This window comes from Bos indicus, chromosome 7 (genome assembly GCF_029378745.1).
Source record: "Bos indicus isolate NIAB-ARS_2022 breed Sahiwal x Tharparkar chromosome 7, NIAB-ARS_B.indTharparkar_mat_pri_1.0, whole genome shotgun sequence".
Taxonomy (NCBI): Eukaryota; Metazoa; Chordata; class Mammalia; order Artiodactyla; family Bovidae; genus Bos; species Bos indicus.
The window spans coordinates 65,895,425-65,920,112 of record NC_091766.1 but is presented as its reverse complement, the minus strand read 5'-3'; the positions used below and the strand labels follow the sequence as shown (position 1 = coordinate 65,920,112).

The 24,688-nt window shown below is 44.4% G+C and overlaps 1 long non-coding RNA gene and 1 pseudogene across 1 annotated transcript in view; one reads left to right on the top strand and one right to left on the bottom strand.

Annotated features, from left to right (window-relative positions):
- The window catches only part of LOC139184208 (uncharacterized), an 86,826-nt gene that overhangs the window by 11,939 nt on the left and 50,199 nt on the right, over positions 1–24,688 (bottom strand). The gene's annotated exons all lie outside the window — the stretch shown is intronic.
- On the top strand, positions 10,411–10,511 carry LOC139184265 (U6 spliceosomal RNA; annotated as a pseudogene).

The following is a 24,688-nucleotide window of genomic DNA, read 5'->3' as shown; positions in this document are numbered from 1 at the left end:
CTGGAGAATACTCAGAGGTGGAAAGTGATCATGATATTTAACTTTCAAATATCTAATGAGCCACCATAAGTTAAAAGATTTCTTTGATGTTACTCCAAGTTAGGGAACTAAGACTAGGAGTAGTATCTGAAAGAAGATTGATCATAACCCAGTATAAGGAAAACAATTCCTAAGAATCAGAGATGTCCACAGATCTGGCTCCTGCCCGCTCTCCAGGGTCATGTCTCATCACTCTTCCCTTGGCTACCCCCCCTTTTCTGATCCATGAGCACGCTGAGCTCTTTCTTGCATCTGGGCCAGTATGTGTGCACATTCTTCAGCCTCAAACACTCTTCCTGACTCCCCACAGGCCTTATTCATAGATTCATTTAACAACTATGTGTTGTTGCATGCCCACTTCACATCAGGTACTGTTCTGGGTGCTTAGAATACAGAAGTATTCCAAGCAAAACAAGAATTCCAAGCGAAACAGACAAAAATCACTGCACCCGTGGAACTTAAATTCTAACCATAGATCAACATTATAAACAATGAACATAATAAATGAATAAGTGATCTTGCATGTTAGGGGACAGGTTCTCTGGAATACAAATAGAGACGTTCAGCAAGGAAAGGAGAATTGGGGGTTCTGGGCAAGAGGAGACGATGGTAAGACAAGATACCATTTTAAGTACAATGAACATGGTAATGGCAGGCCTCACGATGATGGACATGGTGGATAAGGGGATGGCAGGCCTCACTGAGAAGTTGGATACTTGAGCCAAAACTTGAGGGACGTGAGGAAATTCAGAGAATATTGCGGGGGGGGAGGGTAGTGTTTTAGGAGAGGAAACAGCTATAGCAGAGACCCTGAGTGGGAACATCCCTGTGTGTTTAAAGAATAGCAACACGGCCGGTGTGGCTGGAGTCGAGTGAACAAGAGGTGATATGGTGAGAGTGGGAATGAAAGAGGTAATAGGGACACCTCAGGCTTCAGGTTCCATATCACTTCCTCCAGGACCCCTTTGTGAACCCCCAAATCTTAACTATATTTGCATCCCTCAATTCCATGATTTTCTCTCACAGTACATTTGGTTTTTATGACATTGTATTCATTTGCTAGGTTGCCACAACAAAGTACCACAGACCAGGAGGCCTAAAGGACAGATATTTATAATCTCACAGTTGTGCAAAAGGAGGGACGAGGTCAGGGCACAACCTCTGAAAGAATGGCATAGCCTGAGGACACAACATAAACTGATTAAAACCAAATGGGTCCAAGATGGCAGACAAGTCGATTTCCACTAGACGTTGGGCCTCAGTATAGGCTCACTGTAATACATCAGCAAGCTAAATGACACACCCACAGGTGCCATGACAGTTTCAAGGCCAACCATAAAGGCCAAAATGTTGGCAGTGGCCCAATTCCTGGAAATCCCAACCCCTTCCCCAAAATAGCTGGAAAAATCCTCCCACTCATTAGCCTATGGAATTACTTACCCCTATAAGAACCAACACCTGGGTGTTCTTTGGAAGGAATGATGCCAAAGCTGAAACTCCAGTACTTTGGCCACCTCATGCAAAGAGTTGACTCATTGGAAAAGACTCTGATGCTGGGAGGGATTGGGGGCAGAAGAAGGGAATGACAGAGGATGAGATGGCTGGATGGCATCACTAACTCGATGGACATGAGTTTGAGTGAAATCTGGGAGTTGGTGATGGACAGGGAGGCCTGGTATGCTGCGATTCATGGGGTCGCAAAGAGTCGGACACGACTGAGCGACTGAACTGATAAGAACCAACAACCCTGTACACCCTGGTGTCATTCACACTTTATGAGATGGCTCATGCTTTGTCTGTAGAGCGTTTCTCTCTAAATAAATTCACTTCTAACCTATTATTTTGTCTCCCACTGAATTCTTTCTACAATGAGACAGGAAGAAACTGAGCTTCATTAAGTTCTGAGACCTTATGTGATCTCAGTTAAAAGGTTACGGGTTCAAGTCCCAGTCTGGGTTTTGGCTAGGTACAAGTACCAATCTGAGTTACATGATTTCAGGACCAAGGTGGAAGCAGGGTTCATTCCTACTGAAACAGAGAGGGGAGCATCTCTTCCAGGCCTCTCTCCTTGGCTTGTAGATGACCATCTTTCTCCTTATCTCTTCATACTCTCTTCCCTCTACTCATATCTCAGTGTCCAGATTTGCCTTTTTATAAGGACACCACTCATGTCAAATTAGGGCCCACCCTAATGATTTCATTTTAACTTGATTATCTCTGTGAAGAGCCTGTCTTCCAATAAGGTCACATTCTAAGATACTAGGGATTAGAATTTCAACATAAGCATTTTGGAGAAGACAATTCAACCCGAAACAGACCATGTAAGTTGTAATTATGTCAGGAGAGTGTAATCTCCTCGGTTCTGTCTCATCACAACAAAGATTTGAAGCAACGGACATTAAAGCCCTCAGCACGTCACTGTTCTTGGACAGACTGTGTTACAGCTCTTGGATCTCGAACAGACCGTGTTATAACTTTTAGACAGATTAGTGTTACAACTCCGTGTTACAGCTCAGTTTTAGTTAGAAAATAGCAGGAAAATACATCCTCAAGGTATGAGGGCTGCTGCTGCTGCTAAGTCGCTTCAGTTGTGTCCGTCTCTATATGTGACCCCATAGATGGCTGCCCACCAGGCTCCCCTGTGCCTGGGATTCTCCAGACAAGAACACTAGAGTGGGTTGCCATTTCCTTCTCCAATGCATGAAAGTGAAAAGTGAAAGTGAAGTCACTCAGTTGTGTCCGACCCTCTACTTGGTGCTTAATTAATATTTGTTGATCAAGTGAATGGCTGTTGGAATGAGTTGCCTCCAGAGGCAATGGCTGTCTGACCATGGAGCTGCTGGGACTAAGATTTGGTGGTCATGTGGTGGTGATTCAACCATCACAGGGCAAGGGGAGACAGAGTAAACTTGAAAATCCTTTTCCACCCTGGAAGTCTATAATTCCCTGGCATTTCTGAAATAAAGCCCTAAGTTCATTTTGTTCTGCTGCAAACAGATTGAACAACCTCCTCTTGTCCTTCAGTTCTGCAGAGTTCTTTCTTTCCATTTAAAATCCTCCTCCCTCAGGGCTGCCTCTCAGGGCTGTGCTGTGTTCTGTTGACAAATTAGAAACCCTATTGAGTTTCCAGCTTGATACTGCCCTGTTGGCCGTTTGAAAGAACTACCAGGTAATAATTCCTGTAGTTTTAATGAAGCTGGGTTTACTCAATCCTCTTCTCTCCCCCACCCCCTTGCAATCTCCTTAACACAGCCAGTTGACTATGAAAGGACACTGCATAGTAAGTATAAATCTCTGGACAGAGGCCAATAAAGCATCCAAAGTTTCATTTGGAGAAATGCGCAGCAAAACGGCAAAGAGAGCTAAGGTGTGTTGTAGACTTCGTCTCCACTTGCTGCTCAGATGCTGATTTATGGTGGAATTTCAGGGATGTGATTTAACCTCTCTGGTTGCCTCATCTATAAATTGAAGATAACACTAATGGGGTTTGCATCATAACACAGGGATAGCAACACACTATGAGGGCTTACAAGCATTATTCTAATGTGAAATGTTTTATTAGAATCTAATGATACAGATTTCTTATCATCACCTGAAAGCCCTGTAAATCCTGGTTCCTGACTCTCCCTTCTCCAGCTAGTTATGTATTAGTTCCTTAAACACACAACTCCTCTCCTGACCTGGGACCTCTCTCGTCCAGGAGTATTTTCCTTCCCAACATTTACCATTTGCAGATGCGTCTTTCCCCTTAGTTCTCAGTTGAGCCCTTGCTTTCAAAGAGAAACTTTTCTTTTTTTCTCAATCCTGCCTACAATGGATGCCCCTTCCCCACTCACTCACTATTAAGCTCACTCTCATCGCTATCTGATTTATCTATAGCATTGGCATTGGCCACCTGACATGAAGAGCTAAGCTGACTCATTGGTAAAGACCCTGATGCTGGGAAAGACCAGGCAAAAGGAGAAGGGGGAGGCATAAGATGAGATGGTTAGATATGAATTGGAGCAAACTCTGGGAGATAGTGGAGGACAGAGGGGCTTGGCATGCTACAGTCCATGGAACACGACTTAGCAATTGAACAACGTTTTATTCACACTAGTCACTTGCTTGTCTGTTTCACCAGATCAAAGGGCCATGCCTCCCTCATTCACGAACCCCACTACTCAAGTGGTTCAATAAATATCTGTTGAGCGCATGAACAGATTCATTTCTAACAGTGGACAACTGAAAACAACACAGGAAAGGTGAGGCTAAGGAACTCCAGGTATGTGCATGAGTTAGAAAGAACCTAGTCTTCCTCCTGAGTCTGTCCTTTACTCTCACAACACTTGTGACACCAGATGTGTGGAGTTTTCCCCACCTAGCCATTGTCGATGACACCAGCTGGATGACCCTACAATTGAACACGATTCAGACACTGTCTTCCTGAAGATGGCATCAGATCCCACAGGTTAAAGGCTCAGCACCATGAGACTACCCCTACTGCAGATGCCAATGGCAAGAAGCAAGTTCCCAGGCTACCCACAACTTCTGTCCAACCTGGCTACAAATCAGAGATTCTCATGACCTCTTCCCCTTTGGATTCATTATTTGCTAAAGCAGATCTCAGAACTGAGGGAAACACTCACTCACATTTACCAGCTTATTAAGTAAAAAGGATATGATAAACGATACAGATGAACAGCCAGATGAAGAGATACACAGGGAGAGGTCTGCAGGAATTTCTAGCACAGGAGCTTCTGTTTCCATGGAGGTGGCATGCATCACCCTCAAAGTATGTAGATGCATTCACCCACCTGGAAATTCTCTGAATCCCATCCTATTGGAAGTTTGTGAAGGCTGCCTCACATAGGCATGATCAATTATTAGAGAGGTGGTGTATGTGGCTGAAAATTCTAAGCTTCTAATCATGGGCTTGGTCTTTCTGGTGACCAGCCCCCATCCATGAGCCATCTAGGAGTCCATTCAGAGTTGCCTCAGAGCAAAAGACACTCCTAACACCCGAAATGCCAAGGGATTTAGGAATCCTGAGTCAGGTAAGTGAAAGTGTTAGTTGCTTAGTTGTATCCGACTCTTTGTGACCATATGGACAGGAGTCAGCCAGGCATCTCTGTCCATGGGATTCTTCAGGCCAGAATACTGGAGTGGGTTGCCATACCCTCCTCCAGGGAATCGTCCTGACCCTGGGATCTAACCTGATCAACTGCCAGAACAAAAGATACTCCTAGTGCTCTTAGCACTTGGGAATTTAGAAGGGTTTCGGAAGTTCTGCATCAGGAGTGGGGGACAAAGACCAATGTATATATTTTCTCTTGTCTCACAATACACTTAACAAAACTCTGTAGAGCCATTCAAAATCATCACTGAGAAGATTATGTAGCGCTGTTTGTTCAGCGATTACAGTTTGTTTTAGATCACAAAACTAGGCACACTGTTGGATGGTCCGCAGACGGAAGGCAAATATTTGCTCACGGTGTATGTGGAATTAACTTCTTTTTCATACATTTCTAGAGTCAGCCGGGCCATGGTGAAGTGGGGAGAGGGATGTGGCACAACTTTCTGAGCCCCTATAAACTCACCTGTGGAGTTAAGCATGAGGAGTGGGGCTGCACCCCACATACCTGCGAGGAGGTGATGCCCCAGAGAGCAGGGGAAAGTCAGGGTGTGGCTACTGATTAAGAGAGGGAATATCAGTTCCCTGGCCAAGAAGGACCCCAACAGTTACTACATCAATAAAGATCTCTCCTATCCACAACTTACCTTTCTCTGTTTTTAAGACCACTGTACCTCCAAAGCCTCATTCAACCCTCGAAACTCCTCTTGTGAGGTCCTTGGCTATCATACACATATTACAGAATACACTCGGGCATTTGGACAGCTTAGCCTCCTCATTCTTACCTTAAAAGTAGGGATATCTATGGCATAGAATAATGCCTCTGGGGAAGAAAACCTCACCATGAATTTACTCACCCAGGCCATGTGAGATGGAATCTCGTCACCATACTGGAATGGTTACAGTGATACGAAGGCTAAACTACCAAGGCACACGAAGCGCCTGATCATAAAGACCAACAGGATGGTTCAAGTGTTCCCAAGCTTTCCTCCCTTGCAACAGAGATGATAGATGACACTTAACGTGTATAATACACCTTATGTCAATCCTCTGGGTCACACACAGTTCCCAGGCACTAACTGGTAAGACTTTCTCACCTGGCCAGGGCAGCACCTTACAATACAACAAAGCCAGAAGGTGAGCAAGTAAATAACTGAAACACTTAAATATTTTCATGGTTATTAGCATGGGAAGCAGTTTTGCTCAGTAGCTAAGACACAGCCTGTAGTGAAAACACATGGCTTCAAAGATTGGTTCTAACCCTTTCTAACTATGTGACCTTTAACAAGCTGATCTACCTCTCTGAGCTTCCATGTTTATAAACTGGGGATAGCAACATCCATCTCATAGAGTCCCAGGACGGACAAGTAAGAGAACGCATACAAAGTTCTTTGCAACAGACTTGGCACATAGCATATACTCAGTGTTAGCAAAGAATGGCAGCAGTAGTGCCGCTAAAAACAACTTGAGAAATCCTCCAAAAATGACCACTCCACACAAAACAAGCTGGTTCTGAGTGACCTTGTTCTAAGAGCTTTACCCCCAAAGAGTTGAGAATTGGACAGTTGGGATAATGAAGTTCAGGAAGAAACTGGATCATTCCATCAGGAATCTTGCCAATTTCTACTGCGTTCCCTCACTGAGAACTAGAACCCCATGGAGGGAGAAGAAGGAGAAACAGTCAGAGAACCCCTGAAGAGATGAGATGATAAATCAGGGGAGAGAACTTGGCATGTCCAACAAAGCAAAACATACCTACAAATCTCTCTGGAAGGTCCCTGAAAGGAGGAAGGGTTTGGCCTTAAAGTACAGGTAAGATTGGGGTGGGAGGGGAGGAGAGAGGCAGGACGGAGCCAGATACAAGAAAAGGATGGACACATGGCCAAAGCAGAGAGTTTGTGCCAGAGACCTGTGAGCAAGGCCCCCTGCCCTCTTCTCCTTGCCCCTTCCATCCTCCTTTGCCCGTCCCAAAATAACTCAGCCCTTTGGCTAAGCTATCAGGATGTTCTAAGTTGGTTCTGCTTGCAGTGTTTCTCCAGCTAGCTAATTAAACATAGCACATTTAATTGAATCATAGTGAAACCCATAGCTGATGTCTCTACACCAGGAGGGGAAAGGCGGAGTGTGATGGAAACCAACTGTGTTTTACTGGTGCCAGCTAGAATGCTGCCGGTGTTTTCAAAGCTCAGCATAAAAGGCATGAAATTTGAGGCAATATCATGTACAGATTAGAGTAATCTCCCCAACAAGAGAAGAGAAGATATCCCTTTTATACAACAACAGTTCAGTAAATTTTGTTTAGCTTGCGTAGGATACAGTTAATTACAGTAATTTATCAAAGTGGCATAAGGTGGTATTCACACACACAAAGAGTACTTTCCCACAGTGGAAAATCCTTAGTTTTATAGAAGCTGAAGCTAGTACTAATTGAATTTTCACTTGGGTAGATAAAATCTTTAACAACTCCGGAATAACTAAACGCTCTTTGCTCAGTGATGTGGATCGGGATGATTTACAACACCTTTCACACAATCATGCTAATTTTGCCTTCATATGATTAATTAAAACAATATGTTCATTCTTCCTAAAGTGGAATTAGGGCACCCAAGGAGCTGGCTTCTATAGCCAACTTCCCTACCCAGGAATAGAAGCAGTGTTCACACATTGTCTTCAAGGAAGTGTCAAGTCCATGGGGCCCTAATGAAGACTTTGTCAAGTCCATCTTTGCTCTTTGGAGGACAGCAGAGGCGAGTCTGATGGGCAGAAAGAGGCTTCTAGAACTTTAGAGCTGAAAAGGACTTTCAAGTCAATCTTGTGAAAAGCCCTCACTTCACAGATGAAAAAAGCTTGGAGAGACTAACAAGTTGTCCCCAAATCACAAGGCCCATTTCTGGTAGAACCGATATCAGCATCCAGCTACCCTGAGGTTTAACCCAGTCTCCTGGAAAAAGAGCACTGGAATGGGAGTCAGCAAACCCAGGTTTAAGACCTGATTATGGACTTCTGTGGTGGTCTTCACTGCAAGCAGAACCAACTTAGAACATCCTGATAGCTTAGCCAAAGGGCTGAGTTATTTTGGGATGGGCAATGGAGGATGGAAGAGGCAAGGAGAAGAGGGCAGTAGTTAAGAATCTGCCTGCCAGTGCAGGGGACACGGGTTCAATAACCAGTCCAGAAAGATCCCATATGCCTTGGAGCAATTAAGCCCACGCTCTGCAACTTGGACTGCAAGGACATCCAACCAGTCCATTCTAAAGGAGATCAGCCCTGGGATTTCTTTGGAAGGAGTGATACTAAAGCTGAAACTCCAGTACTTTGGCCACCTCATGCGAAGAGTTGACTCATTGGAAAAGACTCTGATGCTGGGAGGGATTGGAGGCAGGAGGAGAAAGGGACAACAGAGGATGAGATGGCTGGATGGCATCACCAACTTGATGGACGTGAGTTTGAGTGGACTCCGGGAGTTGGTGATGGACAAGGAGGCCTGGTGTGCTGTGATTCATGGGGTGGCAAAGAGTCGGATACAACTGAGCGACTGAACTGACTGCAACAAGAGAAGCCACTGCAGTGAGAAGCCTGTGCGCCACAGCCAGAGAGTAGCCCCTGCTCACCACAACTAGAGAAAGCTGAGTGCAGAAACGAAGACCCGGTGCAGCCAAATAAATAAATAAATAAAAATGAAAAGAAAAAAAAAGACCTGATTCTGCTGCTGACTCTCTGTGAGACCTTGCAAGCAGGGGTCTCTCACCCTCCTCCTCAAGGAACTGGGAAAATGATAGCACTTGTACCATCAATTTCCCAACATAAGAAGCTATGAGACAGATGAAGTTTATTACCAGGGCTCTTCCATTTCTAACCCCCACTTTCTCTTGAATTTCCCAGACCCCATTGCTTTATTATCCTCCGATCCTTAGAATCTTCAAAAGGGGCTCTCTCTTGTTTTCCCAGCTGGAGAAGCTAAAGGCTGGGGGACTTTAGACCAGGCAGCTACTTAGTGGCAAAATGCTTTGGAACCCACTACCACCTCCCTATGCAGCCTCCTTCGTGTGCCCATTCCTTTAGAATCCTGCCCTCAACCGTGGATGACAGTGGATGGCAACTCTGTTGGCTAACAATCCTAAATGCTGAGGGAGCCCTACTCATCCTGAAGCTTTGGTTCACCTTGCAAGAGGCTCCTTTTAATCAGGACGCCGGTGTTAGACTCCAGTTCTTAAGCAGTGAAAGACAGAAAAGACCTCCAGCACCTTCACTTTACAGATGGGAAAACTGAGGCCCAAAGGAAAAGAAAGTGCCATTTACTAAGCACCTCTGATATACCGGACATCACTTCAGGGGCTTTCTCAGGTGATCACATTTCATTCAAGGGCAGAAAGAATGTATGACTTATCCAAGGGCATCTGGCTGCTAAGCAGTTAAGACTCACTCAGGACTGCTCTGTTTTCCATACAAACAGTCTCCAAAACTTTCTCCCTACTATTTATGGAGCATTTTATGTGTTGAGTGTGAACTGTTTTATATGTACTAACCTATTTTATACTTCAAATGAACCTCTACAGGTGGCACTACTATCCCTCCTGCTTTAGAGATGAGGAAAGGGAAGCAGAGAGGTAAAGTCACCTGGCTAAACTCACACAGCCAACGAAGCCAAAGACTGAGATGCGAATTCAGGCAGTGTGTCTCCAGAGTCCAAAATCTGAACCTCTGCACTCAACGACCACCTCTAATGCACTGCCTCTCCTTAGATTTCTGTTAGAGTTGCAAGGCCTCTGATGTTTGGACCACTGCTCTCTATGCGAGTGTAAAATAAAATCAATTAGGAGGTGCCAAGTACAGGCGTCACACGCCTTCAAACTGATAGCACAAAGACTTCAAATGGTCCTTCAAGAGTTCTTGCTTCCCCCAAGGGGTCACTGGTTCTGGCTCCACAGATGCCATTAGCATAATGACAACCCTGCCAGCAGCCTCAGCCCCCGGGCTGCCTGGGTCTGAGTGAGTGGCTGCCTCCCAAGGCCTTCCTTTGGCTTCACGCTCCACTGGACAGTGAAGACAGCCGCGTTCATCTACCCCGGCAGCCTGGAAACCCACTCAGAAGCTGCATGCCCCCTCCCTGAGGCTAGTCCACGGGAAGACCCGTGGGTTTCTCCAAGTTGGCCTGACATTCAAAAGGATGGAAAGCAAAAAAAATAAAAAACACGGATGACATGGGATAGTACAGCAGGAAAAATGGGGGTTTTATCCAGATGAAAACAATCCATTTAGTGCTCACTTCGGCAGCACACATACTAACATTGGAAGGATACAGAGAAGATGAGCATGGGCCCCTGCCCACATGCAAATTTATAAAGTGGTCCATATTTTTAAGAACCTACTATATACCACAGGAAACTCTACTCAATATTCTGTGATAAACTATATGAGAAAAGAATCTAAAAAAGAATGAACATATGTATGTGTATTACATAATAAAATCACTCTGCTGTACACCTGAAGCCAACACAACATTGTAAATTAAGTATACTCCAATAGAAAAAAATTTTAATTCATTCTTTCAAGGTTCTTATTATCACAATTTCTCACCTTCCCAAACTCAATGCTATGCTATGCTATGCTAAGTCACTTCAGTCATGTCCGACTCTGTGCAACCCCATAGACGGCAGCCCACCAGGCTCCCCCGTCCCTGGGATTCTCCAGGCAAGACCACTGGAGTGGGTTGCCATTTCCTTCTCCAATGCATGAAAGTGAAAAGTGAAAGTGAAGTCGCTCTGTTGTGTCCGACTCTTAGAGACCCCATGGGTTGCAGCCTAACAGGCTCCTCCGTCCATGGGATTTTCCAAGCAAGAGTACTGGAGTGGGGTGCCATTGCCTTCTCTACCCAAACTCAATACCTCTAAGCAAAGGTTCTACAATTACTGTTGTTGCCACTCAGTCTCTAAGTCATATCTGACTCTTTGTGACCCCCATGGACTACAGTGCACTAGGCTTCTCTGTCCTCCACTATCTCCTAGAGTTTGCTCAAATTCATGTACATTGAGTCAGTGATGCTATCTCATCTCGTCCCTCTGCCTCCTCTTTCTCCTTTTGCCTTCAACGTTTCCTAGCAACAGGGTCTTTTCCAATAAGTTGGCTCAGTTCTTTGCATCAGGTGGCCAACGTCAATGCTATAGAGAAACAGATAAGATTGACAGTGAGCTTAGTGCTGAGTGAGTAGAGGAGGGACATCCATGTAGGCAGGATGTATTGGCTGGAGCATCTGGAGGCACACAGGTGGTGCCAGCCCCAGACTACCCAGGATCCCAGAGCTCAAACAGCGTTAGAGTCCATCCATGTTCAACACTAGATTTCATCTTGGCTTCAGTCTATGATCTGTCCTCCTAATCTCCTCGGGGACATTGTTTCTGGGATCAGTTCCTATAGCCTATGACACATGGGACAAGATGGTCAACTCCTCTATCTCCATCTTCAATTCAAAAAATTCCAAGGAAGTTACATGCCTTTTCCAGTGGCCAGGGAAGTGGGATCTATTCTTGGCTATCCCATCAGAACCACGGAGGATTTTACAAAAAACAAAAGGATGCATTGTGGTAGAACATCCCATATTTATATGGGAACCAGTGTGTGATGACAAAGTCCCTTTAAAGAGTGTACATTACCTGTCTACCTAGGTAGAGCAATAATATTCAACATACACACACGCTATTCAAGAAGCAATAGAAATGAACCATAAGTTGTATATGCTAAGCAGAAATTAAATTTATATTTTCTTCTATCCTCCACAGTGCCCAGTACAGATTAGTCACTCTAAGAAGGATCTGTGAAGTGACTAATAGCTTAGCTCTGGAATCAAATTATGTCACTGTGTTAGTTAGGATTATGCTTCAGTTTTCCTGATAGTTCAGTTGGTAAAGAATCCACCTGCAATGCAGGAGACCCCAGTTCGATTCCTGGATCAGGAAGATCCACTGGAGAAGGGATAGGTTACCCACTCCAGTATTCTTGGGCTTCCCTTGTGGCTCCGCTGGTAAAGAATCTGCCTGCAATGCAGGAGACCTGGGTTCAATCCCTGAGTTGGGAAGATTCCCTGGAGAAGGGAAAGACTACCCACTCCAGTATTCTGGCCTGGAGAAGTCCATGGACTGTATAGTCCATGGGGTCCCAAAGAGCTGGACACAACTGAGTGGCTTTCACTTTCACTTTTCAGCTTTAAAAAATAACCACCAAATCTTAGTGACTTAGTGCAGGTCGGAGTCTCGCTCACACAAAGTCCACGCAGTACAGGTGACTGTTCAAGGCAACTGTCTTCAGAAGAAATTCAGAGACTTCACCATCTTGCAGTGTACCATCTGTAACACAGGGCCCCTCGGTCAACACGCAGCAGAGACTTCATGGGGGAGAGGCAACGTGGGGGGCGTCTCATACTGACTGACAATTAAGTCCTTCACTCCACAAGGGACCATATCATTCTGCTCACAGCACATTGTCTAGACCAAGTTACCAGCCCTACCTACTGCAAAAAAAATTGGAGAATATCATCTTTCATATGCCTGGAAGGAGAGGAAAATCAGATGTGAGCTCTGTTAATGGTTGTCTCCATCGAAATCAGTTAAGATAAGATTATATTCTATAAAAATTATATCCCAATTTTTAAATTTAAGAAGTTCCAAAGAGAAGAAAGTAGCCTAAAGCCTATTAATATGGCTTTTCTACTACTCCATCACTGAGCTCCATTCTCCACATTTCTGACTAAACCCATATTACAGCCCAGCAGAGACTAATTCCATTTGAAAGTTCAAAGTTTATTTATTTTGCACGCTCCACTATTAGACAGAAATGACCTTCAAAATCCAATTGAGCATACAATCTTACTAGAGGCAATTGACAGTTCTTTGCAAAAGCCTTTAAAAAAAATATGCCTACTCTTTGACCCTGTAATTCCACTTCTGTGATTTAACCTGAGGAAATAAGCATGGATATGCACACAGATTTAGCTACAAGGATGTCCCTTGCAGTCTATTTGAAACACGGAAAAGGAAGAATTAACCTAAATGGCAGCAAGAGTGTTGTTTAAATAAATTAAAGTAGGTCCTCACACCAGACAACTATGTATCCATTAATAATTATACAGTGAAGGTGTGCTCATTAATATGAAAAGAAGCTTGTGGTACATTAAATGGGGTGGGGGGAGCAGGTTATCAAATGGTATGTACACTGTATATGTCTGGGAAATATTCTAGAAGAAAATATATCAAGGAATTAATAATGCTTGCTTCTGTGTGGGTGAGATTATAGGTCTTTTTATTTTCTCTTTTTAGCTAGACTATTATTTTATGCTATTATGAGTACTGCCATTGAAGTAAGAAAAACAAGGTAGTTAAATTATAAATAAATAATATCCTTGAGCTTATCACACAGTCACTGCCCATAATGGGGCTTTTATCTTAGAAATTGACTGCAGGCGATTAGGTTCTTTTTAGTCTTTACTGTTCACAGTCAGTATCAATGACAATAAGAGCAGGGCAATTTCTGGGAGATAGCACTTCCCAGTTTATAAGACCTTTCAGATTCAGAAGGCTCCGACAACTGTATAGGAAGGTAGGAAAGGCCCTGCTATCCCACTTTACAGCTAAGGCTCATGACTTACCGCTTATCTGCCTAAGCGTGGAGGCCACACAAGAATCCAGGCCGCTTCCAGGCCATGGCACTGTCCCAATCCAGGGAACATCACTGTGTTCCAGAAGTGCTGCTCACATAGAATATAAATGAAAAGTGCCCCCTGGAGGTGTGCAGTGTCCAGTCCTGCTCAGACCCTTACCGGAGAGCTGTACGTGCTCCTATGCTAATGAGGCACAGTGGGTTACAGGTAAAAAAGCAACTTAGTGTTCAAAAGGTATTTATTGAGCACCCCTATAAGTCAGTGCTGTGGGGACACTTGAAACTAAGTTTGGCCTTTATCCTTTAGGCAATGAGAAGACATTTGAGGGTCCTAAACAGTAGACTCATATAAGTAGAGCTGTGTTTTAGAAAGAACATTCTGATAGAAATGAGTCAGCGAAAGTCAGCAAGACCATAGAGACACTTAGGAGGCTGCTGCAATCATCTGGACAGAAGGAAATAAATGCCTAAACTAAGGCAGAGGTGTCTGAGTGACAGACAGCATCAACATTATCACTATTTTGATAAGATTAGTAGGTGCTACTGTTTACTGAGCACCTATCATGTGCCATATGCTATGCTAGTGACTTACATAGTGAACCCACTCAACCTTCAAACTAACAGTAAGCATTATTATTATCCTTTCTCGGAGGTAAGGGTTCAGAAGAGTTAGGTCACCTGCCCAAGGTCACCCAGCTAGTATGTGGCAATGATCCCAATGTGGGCCCATGTAACCTCAAAGCTCATCCTCTGAGCCATCGTGCTAAAATGAGTAAAAGCAGGTGGATGGCAAAACGGATGATACTGATGACAAAGGGGCATCATGAGTTCATTTCCAGAAACATGGAATGCCACAGAATGTCCAGAGGGATGAATCCAGACGGTGTGCAGAAAGGCTAGGACTGAGGCTGAAGCTCTGGAGGCCACTGGCGTGTAGGTGAAAGCAGGTGCCCTAGGAAAATAAACAGCTCACGGGGAAAGTGCACAGAGCCTGCTGTCCCAAATGGAAGCCTAGGGAACCTCAAACTTTAAAGGCCAGGAAAGCTTCTTTGAAAAAAGCAAAACACAATCAAGGCAGGAGCAAAATCAGAAAATCATAGCACCAAGGAAACAATGAGTGAAATGGTTCCAAAAATCATACTAAGCCCACACTAGACTTAGTGGTATCAAATGTTACATTCCCAACAATAGGGACTGATATTTTTGAGCACTGATTCAATGGTACTAATCTGAGTGCTTTATGTACATTAGCTCATTTAATCTTAACCACCTTTCCATAGGTAGCCATTAGCCTCACTCTCAAATAAGAAAACTGTCCTGTCCCAGGTCCTACGGCTTACATTCAATGGAGCAGAGATTCAAAGCCAGACAGTCTAACTCTACAGACAACACCCATGACCTCTATACTGTCTGGCTCTAGAGCTGGCATTCATGGTCTCTACACTATCTTGTCTTCCTTAGTAATGTCTAACATTTTCGAACACTCAGTATATGCCAGGCACTGTTCTATACACTAACTCAATCTTATAACAATAACCTTATTAGGTGGGTACCGTTATTATCCCTATTGTACATATGGGAAACTGAAATCACAGAGCAGCTTCCCAGAATCACAGTGGGTAGAACCATAAAGGTATAGTAGACCCATCCATCAGGAAATTAAAGAATTATCAATCAGCACGTGGTAGGTGAAGGCAAGCTGGCAGGAGTCCTAACCACAGTGAAATGTAGAAATGAAAAGTCAGAGTCCAGCGGGAACTAAAAAATTATGAAACTTCAGCACTTGAAGAGGCCTGGGATGTCTATTAATGCTATTCACAAAGTGCCAGGCACAAGGTCAGATTGCACTTTCTGGCCCCTGTGCTTGTGTGATCCATAGGACTATTTTCATCCAATGAGCAGGGAAAAGATGTGACACATGTCACTTCTAGGCCAGTTGATTGCCAGTAAAAGACCCTCCAGAGTACACTGTGCCTCTGTCACAGCATCTGTAGCAATAGTAATGGTGGCTGCTCCATCAACCCAAGTTCCACAGGAGGGGGATGTAGGGACAGGCCTCACCCGATGCAGAGTGGACATATGGCATGAGTGAGAAATAAACGTGGCTGATACCAAGCCTTAAATGACCTAGGTGGGGAAACGGAGGGCCCAAAAGGACAGAGACTTGCCCAGCATCACAAAGCTGGATACCTAGAGGCACTGAGGGGCAAGAACCCACATTCAGCATTCCATCCAGTTATCTCTCCTCTTTACATCCCAGAGTATCTTGCTGCATCTTGTTAAGTCACTGCTCCTTCTAACCCAAAGCATATTCAGCTCTGTAAATTAATGTGAAGGCTACATTTTACTATTCATTGCCTAAATTTTACAAACTGTCTCCTAGTACAACACACTCAAAGCTCAGTTTTTTCCAAAAGGTATAAGGAGAAGGCATGGGGGTGGGAGGGTTGGATGGTGGAGTAGGGAAACCCTGCTCTATTATTTATAGAATCAAGGCTAATTTAATTAAGTTTTGACACAAAGTGCTCAATTTCGCAGACAGTTGCCACCCGTTCTTCCTGCAGTCTGGATCTCCTCATAGTAACTGACTTCACTCCATCTTCCTCTTTGATGTATGAGGCTATAAAACAGGGAGTGAGCAAGTCACCTTCGAAGAGGCCTTTTGTCATTGCAATAACTAGAAGTAATTTATGTGCACCTGGAATTTAAGTTCTCTGCCTCTGACTAGGCAACAGACTGAAATCACAATTTGGAAGCTGGCAGCCAATCAGAAGGTCAAAGTGATTCTGAAAGGTATCCGTCTTCTAAAATCTAGGATAAGAAAATACCAGGATCTGTGCTCAGCAATTAGACCATCAGCAAAGATTTTAGATTCAGGCTGTCTCTTGTGTATCTGGGATTCACTTCACCTTGCAGGTATCCTGTGACACCTTCCCCATCATGACCACCATCCAAGTCCCTCCTTATCCTCCATGACCATGTTTAAGTCCTGCCTCTTCCAAGAAGCCCTCCCTGACTACCCAAGCCTATGATATATATTGTATGCTATAATTTTACAATTCTTTGGGTACTTGTCACATTCTCCCTTGGTGCATGCTTTTTATGTTTGTCTAGATTCTATGGATCATGTTTCTATAGAAATAAGTTTCAACTCATGTGCCAACCCTGATCAGTTAGTGGCTGCCGAGAGTGAGGACTCCAAGGTTCCATCTGGGCTCAGTGGTTAAGAGTGCAATGATTGATTAACAAGGTCTGCAATGGGCATGGCCAAGAAAAATGAAAATGTGTGGCATGTCTGCCTTCTGTCCTGTAAACAGTGACTTCTTTAAAGACAGGGTCCATGAACTGCATTTATTTATATTCCCAGGAACATTTGCACAGGCACACAATGCATGGTCAAAAAGTATTTGATGAATAAATGTTTCCCATTTTAATAATGAGCTTACTCTAATGCATTAATCATATAAGTTCTAATTACGGTTTTATGAAATAGCCCTTAACACACATAAGTAGATTTGACTCCCATCAGAAATCTTTCCAAAGCTGGATTTTATATGAAGGATGGCTTTTGACACATCAGCCCCCTAAGGTTTCTGAATCTGCAAATATTAATACTTAATAACTCCTAGCATCTGTACAGTTATTAATGATTTCAAAGTTCTGTACTTCATTTGATTACCACATGACTTTCATAAGATAGAAGTTTATTCTCATTTACAACTTTGAAACAACTTGTTTAATAGCATAATGATTAGTCAGACCAGAAGTTGTAACCCAATAAATGTTTACCAATCCTCCAAAAATTAAATAAGCCCTTAAAGTCTAGGCCAGTGTTTCCTGTAGTCTTTTCCACTGTAGAACATCAGGGTTTTTGTAGGGTCGTGACATGTCTTCTTTGTGGTTAGATGAGTTTGAGAGACATTAATAGGTTTCCCCAGGGGTGGGACTTCTCAGAGCTTTTAAAACATTGATATACTTGGTGAACTGCACAGAGGGCTCTTGACATGAAATACTTCCCATCTACTCCACCTCAGAACCCCTTTGACAAGAAGCACTTGAGTTTCACAAAACCTTCTGGACTCATCAAAATACTATCCTTCATCTTTATGTAAAATTACCAGCAAGAGCACTAAAAGGAAACTAGTTAAAAGTGCTTCCACACTAACCGGCTGTGACCTTGAATGGGTCACTGAATTCCCAGCCTCGCTTGCCCACCAGGAACACACAGATTCTAACAGGGCCTAACTCTGAGGGTTGTCATGAGGACTGAATGAGGCAAGGCAGGTAAAGTGCCTAGATCATGTAAGCATTCAATAAATGTTAGCTGATTTTTATTGCCAAAGAGGCAGAAGGTCAGAACAGAATCTATTTAAAAACAGAACAAAACACCGAAGGTTGGCTCCTTGGGAGGCAGCCTCCAGGGTGGAGATTAGCCTGCAGGAGGCTTGTAGAGGAGTGTTCCTGAAGTCTATGTCAGGGGAAGGGAAGGGAAGAAAGAGGGGAAAAAAGTTGAGCTGTGAGGCAGCCCAATGAAAGTGAGCCCCAAAGGGAAAGACCTAGAGATGAACTGATCCCTCAGAATTGTCCCCAGTTGAACTGAGAAGGTCAGGCATGAATCTGTCATTGGATGTGGGTCACCCAAGAAAGGCCTCAGATAAGGCAGCTCAGGATACCAGCACTCCCAGCAACCAAGGCAAGTTCTCCAGCAGAGGGGTATCTGACCAGTGCACATAGAGTTTTGCATACACACACACACACAAAACACAAAACAAAGCAAACGCTTCCCTGACCCTCTGGGAAGGAAAAAGAGCACTCTGCAGACATCAACCAAATCTAGTCATTTATTCACTCATCATTTATTAATGCCTACCATATGCCAGGCCGCGGGGCTAAGGGGTACTGATTCTATAGCAGTAATAATAAGAATGTCTTCTCTTGACTTTTTAAAGCATGAAAATAAAGATGGGGAAACAGAGTCGGTAGAGATATCAAATCACTTGAAGCCAGGATATATTCTCAGGTGATCAGTCACCTGTCAGCCCAGTATGAAAAGGTGTTAATTTGAATGAAGAAAGGGACACAGCAATTTTTTTCCCCACAGCAATACATCAAGTTGTTCTCCCAGTGATTTCGCAAGCTTGGCAAACTCTGTGTGCTGCACGAAATTGAATTTCCAGGTTTGGGGAAGCCTGGGCAGGCTCGAGATGCATGAGGATTTATGACTCTAGGTACTTAAAATGCCTCCCACTATATTTGTTGTGACCTTCTTCCCTCTGCCCGTGGCCCCAAGTTAACCACAGCCTGGGACAGAGCAAAGGTTAAAGGCACACCAATCAAACAAAAGCAGCCCCAGAGAGACAGATCTCTGCCTGGTGGAGGGAGAGACAGCAAAGCCTTTCATGTCCCCAGAAGCCCTGGCTGTGTTCCTCTCTGCCCTGGAGCAGCTTCAGTTCTCAGGGTCTATCCACCCTCCCTCCCCACCCTCCCGTCCTCTCAGGGACCCCTCCCATCCTCTGCATCTTGTCGCTTGCCTCCCTAGCAGCCCCTTAAGCATTGTTCTTCTCAAGCAAAAGACAGCTCTTGTCTTTCCCACTGACCTTCTCATCTGTTTATGTTGTGTCTTCTCAAGAAGCCAGTCAGCTACCCTGTAACTAAAATTTCACATTTGTGTAGGATGTCATAATTTACTACACACTCTGGGCCTCACAATCAGCTGAGAGGCAGGCTCTGTAGAAATGATGACTCCCACTCTGGAGATGAGGGCATGGAGGCCCAGAGAGGCAAAGTCACTTGCCCAAAGTCACAAAGCAGAACAGTGAAAGCCAAACCAGCCCCTCCGTGCCACAAAGTAGCCGCACCCACTGCCTCTCAGCCCCAGGGACCAGGCCATGTGTTGGCAGTGTGCCTCACACTCGGTAGGACAAGTGATCCAAGTCACAGATTTGGGGAACCACCTGGGAATCCACAGGAAGGAAGGGATGGCCAACCTCGGAGAGGAGGCCCATGTATACACTTCTGCACAAACATATGATCCAACTGGAGCATACCTGGAGAAGCTAAAGGTGGTTGTTTTCCAAGCCAAAAGCAACTAAAATTTTTAACTAAAACAACATAGATTGTTTTTTTTTTTTTTTAACTTCGCTGCCCCAAGTGAACTTAGGAAATCCACGGGCCTCTGAGCCTAAATATTTTTCTTGTCAGTTTAAAGTTCTTGTTTTAAAATGTTCCCAGGCACCCATTTAAGAACAAGCCCCTGGCAGGGGTTCATTCTACATTTTCTCTTTCACCCAGCAGATAATCACTGAGAACCTACAGTGGACCAGGAGCTGTGCTAAGTTCTACGGATTCAGGCAAGGACCAGGCAGTCAAATTCCTGCTCTCAGGAGGTCTCACAGGCTGGCAGAATATTATGGTTATTAAACAAGCAAGTACAATGCAGAATTTAGAAACATCGCAACCTTTTGTAACCCTGTTGGAGTTTAATATAGGACAACTTCTATGAAGAGCAAATTGACAGAAGCTATCAACATTTTAAATGTGCATAACTTAGGGCTCAGCAGATGCAAAAGTAAAATGAAACAAATTAAACTAAAACATCAGATACTAAAGCAAGGGCAAAAGGGTACATATATGAAAGGGGAGAGGGACAGAAAAAGGAGGAGGGAGGGAGCAAGGAAGGGAAGAAATAAGGAAGGAAAACTTAAATACCCATCCAGAGGAATACAGCTTTAAAAGTTATGGTACATTCATGCCATTGAATACTAATAGTTGATAAACATATGCAATAGACTTCTTTGTACCAACCTGGGGAAATGTTTATAAAACAAGCTAAGTGGAGGGAACAAGCAAGTTGGGAAACGGTGCATGTGTTATACCTATCTACGTATATGTGAGTATGCACATCGCTCACTCTCAGTGCCCAACTCTTTGCAACCCCATGGACTGTAGCCCACAGGCTCCTCTGTCCGTGGGACTTTCCAGGTAAGAATACTGGAGTAGGTTGCCATATCCTACTCCAGGGGCTCTTGGAGGGATTGAACCAGAGTTTCTTGCATCTCCTGCATTGGCAGGTGGATTCTTTACCGCTGTGCCACCTGAGAAATGCTGTATAGGTATATATGAACAACTAAATGTATATCTATTTAAAGCCAAAGGGAAAACATCAGCAAGGATACAGCCCAAACTGTTACCAGGGAACAATATCTCTGAGCAGTGGAAGGGGGGTGATTTAAATTGATAAACCTTCAAAACTTTGCAAAGTAACCTTACTTTTGTAATTTTGAAAACCCAGTTGAGCAAAATAGAGTATTAAATGTTCTGAGAGGGGAAGAAGGGAGAACTGTCTCTCAGCACCAAGCAGGACTTACACTTCATTTCTTATCACTTTAATTTGCTTGTTTTTCAGTCTCCAGCATTTCCCAACAAGACCCCAAGCATCCTGCAATTTTTAACCCCACCTAGTGGCAAACAGGTGAATTTCAGATGCCAAAACTTAGAAATACATTATTTTGCAGGAGGGTGAATGTGGTGGACTTCACAGCTAAATACTACGAAATGACTAGTGAGAAAAGGGGGTCTTCTGGAGCCCCCCTTATAACCAACAACAAGTTGCTGCGAAGAGAAAACAAGCTTAATATGTTACAGAGGCTGCTTCCCAGTTCACACACTCACTTGTGTAAGAAATATGTGTGTGCTAAGTCGCTTCAGTCATGTCCAACTCTTTGTGACCCTATGGACTGTAGCCCTCCAGACTCCTCCGTCCAAGGGATTATCCAGGCAGGAATACTGGAGTGGGTTGCCATGTCCTCCTCCAGGGGATCTTCCCAACCCAGGGATCAAACCCGCGTCTCTTGTGTCTCCTTCATTGGCAGCCGGGTTCTTTACCACTAGCGCCACCTGAGAAGTCCCACATATTTTTATTCTTTCTAACTCAGCTAAACTTCTATTTTGAGCCCTTATTCTGCCAAGAGGGCAGGGATGTATTTTTAGTCAATACAGTACCACTGGCTCTGCTCCCACAACCACTCTCAATACACAGTTACACACACATAACACCAGGACCAGGAGGAAGTTCAGGGGGAGGGGTCTCTGGGAGCCAGTGTGCTGGGAGTGGGGGTTTAGGTCTACGTAGGCTACTGTAAGGTGCCTCTGAGCCTTCTCACTGGGCTCTTTCTGGCCCAGCAACTCTCCCTTGCTTCTGAGTCAGAGACTCTTTGCACAGTCAGGTCACTTCTGCCTCCCTCCAAGACTGGCCATATCATCTTTTTCTCTTGCTACTCGCCTCCCGGGCTCCACCCAGGGGAGAGGAAGGGAAGGATGTAGGAAGTCTCTCTCCTAGATCACAGAGTTCACTGCTCTCAACACCTCCACCTCAACAGTCCCCACCACACCACAGGGGATCTCTGTCTAGTCTTGTAGGGCTGTGGGGAGTGGTAAACCCCTCTGTGCTCCAACACTCCAGAAGTCAGCAGATGGGAGCACAAACACCTGGAAGCTCTGCCCCAACTTTCCCTGAGGTAAAGAGGTCTATTGCAGAGTAGGTTGCAATCCAGGATGGGGGAAAGGAAAATAAATGGAGAAAAAAGAAGAGGCTAATGTGCCATGTGCAAATGGTATAGCCAAGGCTTGGTTCAGTTCAGTTCAGTTCAGTTCAGTGGCTCAGTCGTGTCTGACTCTTTGCGACCCCATGAATCGCAGAACGTCAGGCTTGGTTACTGGTATATAATTGTCTGGATCTGAATCTCCACTGCACCATTTACTGTGTGCATGTGTGCATGCTCAGCCACTCAGTCATGTCCAATTCTTTGTGACCCTATGGACTGTAGCTCACAGATATCTCACAGGAAAGAGTGTAGTTGTCTTTGGTATACCTTGCTCTAGAATAAGCATTTCTTAGCATTCATTATCCCATTAGAATGGAAAAGGTGACATGATTAGTGCCTAGGAAATTTCCCCAAAGTCCCCCTAAATACCACTCCAATAAAACACAACTAGATACGAACAGGGAATCCATTAGTCCTGTAAATTCTACATACACATTTCCTCCCACCCATGCTAAGAAGATAAAGACTATGCTACCAACTCTCTCTTATCCCTTCTGTGGATTGGCTCCTTCTTCCACAGACTCAACAGGGCTAGGCAGACACTGAACTAAACACAAGTCCCTTTTCTAGAAAGCTCCCCCTGATCCATGAGAGAAGAGAGAAGCCATGGGACCGTACTCTTAACCATTTCTGATTAGACCAGAAATGAAGACACCTGACCCAAGATTAGCCAATCAGATTCCCTCCTGGGAATCTGAAACTGGGATTCAGAGACATTTAGTCAGTATTTGAAATTGGCTATACTGATAAGTACGAGGTGGGCAGAATTCACCAGATGGCCTGAGGAGCAGGAAAAACTAATCTATAGAGAAAGAAAAGAGCAAAGTAACTATGGTTGGTAGAGAAGACAAAAACATCCCCATGGCTTTCCAGACCCCAGCTTATGTCTCCCCCCGGTGGCTGCCCAGAGCCTTCTTTATCCCACCCGCATGTTCCATGAGGCATTTTACATCCTCATCATTATTTTCCCTTTCCTACTTAAATTAGCTCCAATTGGAATCACTCATTTATTCAGTCCTCAGCCATTTGTTGAACACCTGAGCTAAGCCAGGTGCTGTCCTTGGTGCTGGAGAAATGGTGGTGAACAGTACAGACCCATTCTTGATCCCATGGAGCAATCGGTTCTGTTACTCACCACCCAGAACACCTAGGATAGACCCTACACCTACCACAATATAGAGAAATGCACTCACAGAAGGAAAAGTTATAGAGAAATATACGCAGTTTATCCAACATCTACTATGTGCTAGGCACCCTGTTAGGTGCTTTATATGCACCTTCTCTGACAACAGCCCTAGGAGGCAGGAATTATCATCATCCCCTGGCTCAAGGACACAGAGGATTCACACCTGAGCAGTCTGAATCTTCACAGCTGCTAAGAGAAAAGATAGAAAGTGACAGAACATAAGTAGACACTGGAGAAAGACACATACTCACAAACTCATTTACATTCACATGTACACTCAAACACACACACACACAAATCCAGAATTCAGGCCACCTATAGCAGCACAGACCTAGGCATATCTTGTTCTTTGTTAGGTGCTGGCCTCTCTGCTTCATCTCTATCCTATAAGGAGACAAAAATCAACTCCTCCCTCTTCAGAAATACTCTTGAAGAGGAAGCAAGCTTGGTAATACTTTAATTGGACAAAAGCCTTCCAAATGTGGCCTCCTGAGCACAGCAGGGATCCATTTCCACCTGCCTTTTAGAAAATGTGCCCTCCCTGGATTGCACATGAATGCTCTTAGGCAAATGCCAGAGAATCACTCTAAAAACTTTCTCCCAGCAGGTCAGCACTTACCCACTGGACGCCTCCTCAGGAGCCCCACTCAGCTCCATCCCTGGCTGCTCCCTGCCAGGCCCAGGAGAGCAGGGAGCAGCTCTGATCCAGGTGGACACAGATGTGACTAGTCCCTGCCAAGAGCCCTTCCCCCCAACCTCAGCTCAGGGTGGGCAAGCAAAACACTTAAAGGCTGGCTGAGGCTTCAAGCCTGCAGAGTCCAGGAAGAATACAATAACTAAGAGGCAGGGGACATTCCAGCAAGAGAGGATGGGGAAACAGGGTAAGAGACACCCCTTGTTAGCTTCCACATCTGGAAAGCTGGAGTTCTCACATCTGCCTTAACCTCAAAACAGATACCATTTATTGAGCCCAGGCACTGTGCCAACCACATTTGCATGTTATTTTAAAGAACTCTAGTAGCTAGAGAGGACTGTCTCCAATATACAACTGACAAAACTGAGGTTGCAGAAGATAAAGCTGGTTCACATAACTAATCC